Consider the following 7,676-nt stretch of genomic DNA (forward strand, 5'->3'; position numbering starts at 1 on the left):
AGGTATTGGTATATAAAAGACGAGTATAACTTTTAACAACATTTTATATAAAATTTATAACTAAAGAATTTATACAATTTTGAGGTGAGACACTAAAAAACTTCAATTTTAAAAAAGAAGGTCTTGGGTTCAAGTCTCACTTATGACAAAATATAGAAGGTTTCAAGTTAGGCAAGTGAGTTTTCTCATATGTGTTGGGTTTCATCCTGAGGGTGGTCTTTGGTACTCGGAGAATGGAGATGAGCTGGTGATTCATTGGCTCGTCAGTGATCCAAATTAGCCGTTAAAAAAGAACTAGAGTATTTTCAACATTTTATGTTTTATTGTTATTTTTTTATATATAATGTTCTAAAGATCGAGTTGTATAATATATGTATTATTATTATTACTGTTTTCTTATCTAGTAGGCTATTATCATTATATATTAAAATTTAGGGTTTAATCTAAACAAGACAACGGGCTAGCTAACGAGTTTGAATCAAGACCGAGCCACGAGCCGAGCCAGCTCGTGTAAATTCAAGTTTTTTTCAAGTCACAAGCCACGAAATTTTTGAACAACCATATTTTCATATTTTAGTGTCAGTACTCAATAAAAATTGAAGTGGAAGTAGTATTATATATGGCAAATTGGTATGATCTACAAGCACCTAAAGTTGAAGTACTTACATTAAATATAAGGAGTAAAAAATACACACTAGCCGAGTTCATTAGAAGAATGGTCCAATTGACGGTTTTAAGTATTACATGCTACAATGACTATCCTTCTCAGCTACACAATCTTTCGTTGATCAAGTGTCTATCCAACCTAAGAACAATCAGATTCGAACACGTTTTGGTTTCCTCTCTTTATCCAATCTTTGCATTGAGGAATTTAAGGAAACTTTCGTTTGTTATGTGTGAAATCGGCAATGCTTTGATGAGTTCTACAACTGAGGCGCCATACATACAATCAAATATCACCGATCTTGAAATTGATTTGTGTTATGATCTGACAGAACTACCATCAGAACTATGTAATCTTGTTCATCTACAGAAGCTCAGCATCACCAACTGCCAAGAGCTCGATGTTCTTCCGAAAGGGCTAGGGAGTTTGCTAAATCTTGAAATCTTGAGGCTTCATTGCTGCACAAAGCTGAAAGAATTACCAAAATCTATTGCAAGTTTACGCAATCTGAGGTTCATCGATATATCTGATTGTCTGAGTATAGCTTTACTGCCTGAAGAAATTGGTGAACTAGGTGGATTGAGAGTACTTAAAATGGATGGTTGTAGTGGGTTGCAAGAATTGCCGGTGGCTATTAGCAAATTGTCGCAGTTAGAAGAGGTGATATGTGACGAGGAGACGTCGTATCTGTGGATGGAGTATCAAAGCGATCTTTTTAACTTGAAGATAAATGTTGTTGAAGATGACAGGTTTGAAAGTTTTATGAAAATCGTTCAGTAAGCTCTATTGATCCAGCATTTGCCATTAACTCTATGAAGTATATTGAATAAATTGTTTGTATATTCTGTAATTATATGAAATTATATGTTATATATGTACATGTGGTTATTTATGTTAATATTTGAAGTCATTGTATAAATTATGTTCGTCGTTTTAAGAATATGTATGAAGTTTGTAAACTACTTACTAAGGTTTTTTTGTTTAATTAATACTCATCGTATCGGGGACTGTTGCAAATGAGAAGAAATAGCAGGCCATTTGCTTGCAGCAGCTGCAGCAATGTACAAAGGATAAGTTAGTTTTGTTAGCTATTTTGTTTACTACCATAGTTACAAAAGATCGATCACAGTTTTGGTGGTTCCCTGCGTACATAACAATGGTAATTTTACAAAAGAGTGGTGTCATGTGGTTATCACTTTGCTTTCTTGTTGCTCTCTTCTGCATCTGTTGAGTTAGTAATAAGGTATTTGGTTATTTGTAGTTTAAGTAAAGCTGAAACAGGACTGTACCTATCGGTTTGTGATCATGTGGTCTTTTTGGATGCATTGGTTTTGCAGCAGGTGTTACGGGTGACAGTGCGACATCGTCTTTTTAAACACAGCCGCAACAGGTGTTTGGGATTGAGTTTGAAAAATGTTTATTAGCTTATAAGCTTTTTCAAAAAGCCATTTTGAAAAGGTAGGATTTGGGGCTTTTGGAAAAATGCTTTTTAACCTTTTCAAAAAACTAAAATAGGAAAGATTTTTGTGATTGCCAAACACATTTTAAACTATTGGCTTTTTGAAAACACCAATAAGCCAATAAACATTTTTCAAACTCAATCCCAGACGTGCCAAATAAGTACGAAGTCTAATGATCCCCATTTTAAAGAAGTCAAAGTTTGAGTTGAAAGTTTCGGTGGTGTTTGGGATTTCTTATGAAAACTCCTTATAACTTTTCAATAAGTTACAAAAGTATAACTTATTAAATTATCACTCTTACACCAAAAGTAAACTCAAACACCTTATTACTTTTTAATAAGTTAATAAGTTATAAGTAGGCTAAAATAACCAATCCCAATATGGACATTATCTTTACTCATCAAGTTACTTACATTAAGTTGAAAATTATTAGACAGAACCATTTAAATCCAAGGAGTAAAGTATTAAAATCGTCTCTAAGGTTTATTTAATTTTGCGAATTTTGTTCAAAAGGTTTGTTTTTTGCAATTGAACTATTCAGACTTCCCAATCGTTGTCAATATCGTCCAAATTGCTAACTCTGTTAGTTTTTTTACGTTAACTCAGAGGCAAAATTGTATATATATATATATATTTAAAAAAATAATAGAATTCACTAACTAATAGATGGTACTCACCATCTTCCACTTCATCTTTTTCATCCTTACCCTGCCCCACCCACGCCTACCACAACCGTTGTAGAAACCCACCCACCATGACAGACCTTTATCTCCGGCAAACAACATCAAAACTGAGCTACAACATCTCCATAAAACTCATATTTTTTTTGACAGAATAGCAAAAGATGTCCTTTATGTTTGATCGTTTTTCAATGAACGTCCTTTAGTAAAAGAAATGACAGAAAACGTCCTTTATGTTTAAAAACATTATGTCTTTGGCCCTAACCTAGTTAACTTTTCTTGTTAAATCTGGTCACGTGCAAGACACATGAGGGTATTTTGGTCATGTGTAGAAAACATCATTTACGTTAAAAACTCTATCACATTACGTCCTTTGCCCTAACCTAGTTAACTTTTCTTGTTAAATCATAGCTTTTGTTTTTACTTTTTAGGCTTGAAGCATGAATCTTGATTGAATGAGTGGCATGGAGTGAAAAATGCAGGCTGTAACCTGACTTGTTACGGTTGTGTGAGTTGAGTCATCAACCTCGCACCGAGTGGAACAGGCGGACCTACGTTAGTCGTACGGGGTCGGCCGACCCTTGTGAAAAAATCCTTTTTAGTATTATATATGTGTTAAAATTTTGATCGACCCCTGTAAAATTTTGACTCCGACCCTATGAAACTAGTGAGAATGTAAGATGAAAAGAAATGATTGAATTTGGAGTTACCTGAAATTTTCCGGGTGTACGTGGAAGTTGCCGGAGGTGGGTGCAGGTTTATAGAAGAAGATGAAGGTTAATATTTAAAAATGAGTATTAAAATTTAGGAGGTGAAAAAGTAAGTATCTTGTACACTAAATGTCAGAAAGATATATCATCACTACTATTGTTAGTTGTTTACTTTTTCCATATTAAATAATGTAAATTGATAAACACACTTCTCTTTTCCTATGTTGTGTTGATAAACACACTAGCTGTTCTTTTATATTCTTTTACTTTGGCAAACGATATATATATATTTTCTTTAGAAGAAGATAATAGTAAATTTCCATTCCTATGAAAAAAAATAATAATGGGCAATGAAAGTTAAGAAAGTGAAGACAAAAAAAGTGAATAGTGAGCTTTTTTACTAGCTTTATTAAGAAATAACAAGGAGAAGAAGACTGTGTTTCTAAGTTAAAGTGCATATAGTCACGACAAGAAGTAATATTTAGTTGTTTATATTATGTTTCATATATTTTTTTAATTATATGATATTTTGTTTAATTATCTTATTTTATATATGTCCCCGTCTGAATTGGCATGGCCGGATCACCAAACCGCACCGAAAAAATTTACATACCAATTTAGCCCGACTCGAATGGCCAAACCGGATTGAATTTTTTTTCAAACTGATTGTCTATTGAGTACCAACCAAAAGGTATTCCGACCCCTGTGAAAAAATTTTCTGGGTCCACCACTGTTACATATATACTGCCACTAACAATATACATTTTCAATATTTATTAAACACTACCCTATTCAATATCACACATAAAAAGACATTTAAAACTAAATACCAAAATATGAAACATATCATGATGGAGCCAAAATAAAAAAATAAATAAATAAAGCCCTGTTACAAATGTTTGCAGCTCAATTGATATAACTAAACCCGATACAAATGTTTGCAGCCCAATATATAAACCCGATACCATAGCTAAATAACCCACTCGCACTAAACACAAAATATGAGCCTGGTTCATCTATATAAATAAACAGGAATACCAAAAATATAACAAACACGATGGACGTACGAAACATCATGATAACATTTCTAGTCTAGCTATGCAGTATAATAATGTGATAACATAAATTGATAAAATAGTAATTTAAACTATTAGACGAGTTTGAATATAACATTAGATATTATTAATAATTAAATGAAGTAAATTATTAATTATTAAGACAATTACGCGTGTTCAAACGATTGAAGAAACAAAAGTAGATGAAAATTCTAAAAAAACAAGTTCCACTCAAAACCATTGAAAACCCCAAGTTATACAATAATTTTATTCATCAAAATATGGTTTTAGATATGTCAAAAAGAATACTCCAAAGAAAATCTTTTAAGCCTTACGATCACTATCCAAAAAGGAATAATCAACATTTATATAATCAACTTTTATTCACAATAACTTTCAAGGAAAACTAATTAATATTTTTATGATCATTACAATCCATATATATATAGAAACAACGATTACTTTAGTCTAATTATATTATGTGTTTGATCATGATTATGTGATGTTGCTTTCGTATCCATATACCCTAACACCATATAATAGAGCTAGTTTGAGACCCGTGTATTACATAGGGAATTAATAAAATTATAATATTTAAACATTAAGCAAAATACAATCAGTAACACAATTATCATATATTGTTAATACAATTACAACTTATATTAAAGTTATAGGAATTACAAAACAAACATTACGCAAGTGTTTTACAAATAAGAAAAAATTTTCTCGTACACTACATTTGTGGTTGGTTTTATTGGTCAGATTACCTTGTTTATCAAGAATCAGAATCTTTAGCACATACCTGCTTGTAACTCTTGACAAGGCGACATCTAGTTGTCCATGTGAGAACACGAGTTCTTTCAAGTACAAACCAACCCTAGATAATGATTGGCCTTTGCTTTTGTTTATGGTCATCGCAAAACATAATGCAAGGAGAAACTGTCGTCTTTGAAATTTATATGCTATTTTATTGTCTGTTGGAGTCAGTGGTAATCTATGGATCAAAACTGTATATCCAATGTTAGTTCTAGAAATAATTTTTGTTTCAACTACACGAGTACCTAAAGATATAATTTGTTGTCGAGTAACGTTACATAAGCCTTCTTTCTGGTTAAGGTTTCTAATGAGCATAATAGGAACACCAACTTTTAGCACAAGCTTGTGGTTTAGTAAGCCTTCTTTCTGGTTTAAATAAAATTTAAAATTTAGAAACTTTATAAATATTTCAGTTATATGTGTGTGTATAAAAACCTGAATTCCGAGATGGCTGCACAAATAAAAATCAAACTCGGTAGGATGGCAGATCTTTGAATCAACAACAGTGCCTATAGCGCAATTCCGATATGAAAAAAAGATAAATTAATTTTGCAACTAAATAAGAGAAAATGTAAATACTAACTTTTGAAAAGTAACATTGTACCGGGCGTTATATTTCCAATCCGGTCGACAGAATTACGATCAATAAATAACTGAAAGAAATTCATAAAATGTTGTGGAAATTTAGTTAATATCATTGCTACATTAGCTTCATGTGCAAACGTGTATAGATCATGCCAGTTAACTATCATAAAAGACAGATATCCAAACTCATAAAACATCATATCCGAAATCATATTATTCTTAAAATTTATCTACTTTTATTTTTGTCAAACTCATATAAACAAATGTCACAGAAACCGCTAGTGTCACCAGATTACATAGAAGATACTTACAAAATGTGAAACGACTACTATACCCTTTAAGGTCTTCAAATACCAAGCGCATGTAACAACATTAGCACATTATTTATATTATTATCATGCTCAAGATAACAAATCATACCATGACAAAAAAAAATTAAATGTTTAATCTTTACCTGTTATGAACAAAGCATGCTTTCTCATGAGTCATTAGAGAAAATCATAACAACCACTTTCAGCCTTCTTTTCTTTTTTGCACTTGTGTTAGTTTGAACAGCAGAGTGATATGCAGGTTTAATACCTCTTTATTTTAAAGCCATAACCTATAAACAAACAACTTATGTGTCAAAATTTGCGAATTTATCATTAAAGAAAAAGACAAAAGTGATAATACCAGATCTTAGCTTCAGAGAAATGAGCGGCTTACAACTATAGCAGTTTTATCAGAAATTAATGGAGAAACCTACCTAACATCAATGGAGTAATAGCAAATGTAAATAACCAAATAGAAAAAAGGAACCTTTATTGACCAGCATTATCCCAAATTTGAGTGTGCTTATAACTACAGGAGTATTGCTTGAAATTAACGGTGGCACCTAGTAGCTTAAATATATAAATAAATATCTATTCAGTTAGAAACTAATAAACATAACAAAATAACAGTTTTACATAATCTAAAACCTTAAAATCCTAATATGCTCCATTGAGTTAGATTTCGCCCCCGTTCACCTAATCTATATCTGACCTAAACTATGCAACAATTTAAAACTAATAAAACTTGCAAATTGATGGATCTAAAACAGGGAAGTGTAAAATTACCTAATAGTAAGGAACAATGGAAAACAGGAGACGGCGGTGGGGATGAACGGTCCTGTAGGTCTGAATCGATAGCAGCGGTGGGGATGAATGGCGGCGAACTAATAGCAGGGTTGGGAACATAGGGTTTGTTATTTGAGAGGGGTGTGTGTTGAATGAAAATAAATGGATTAATAATATATGGATCCGGAAATCATTGTGTGGGCGGGTTAACCCGAAATAAATACCACTTTATTGAATATGGGTTAAAAAAAGCGATAAGGGATAAAAACTTAATAAGTGACAAAATAAAGTAGTGTTTTATTTTATTAGAGCAGGAAGATTTTATTTGTCGGTCAAATATTTGATACCAGAAACACTTTTTGGCCCAACCCACAACCCTCCCATTCTTTGCCATCTTTATACGAATAAAATCATATAAATCAATCCTTCAACCTTATTATTAGAATACGCATGTCAACAATACACCCATGACCAAGGGAAAAATCCAGTAGTAGTTCACATAACACATGAAGTTGAAGTAGAAATTAATAAAAGGATTGTCCCCTAATATCATCAAGTAAATCAGTTCTCAAATCTTCCTCCAAAACAGGCTTCATAACTTTCATCATC

This window comes from Bidens hawaiensis, unplaced genomic scaffold (genome assembly GCF_021521415.1).
Source record: "Bidens hawaiensis isolate Kalapana, Puna unplaced genomic scaffold, B.hawaiensis_p1.1 tig00011475_1, whole genome shotgun sequence".
Lineage (NCBI taxonomy): Eukaryota > Viridiplantae > Streptophyta > Magnoliopsida > Asterales > Asteraceae > Bidens > Bidens hawaiensis.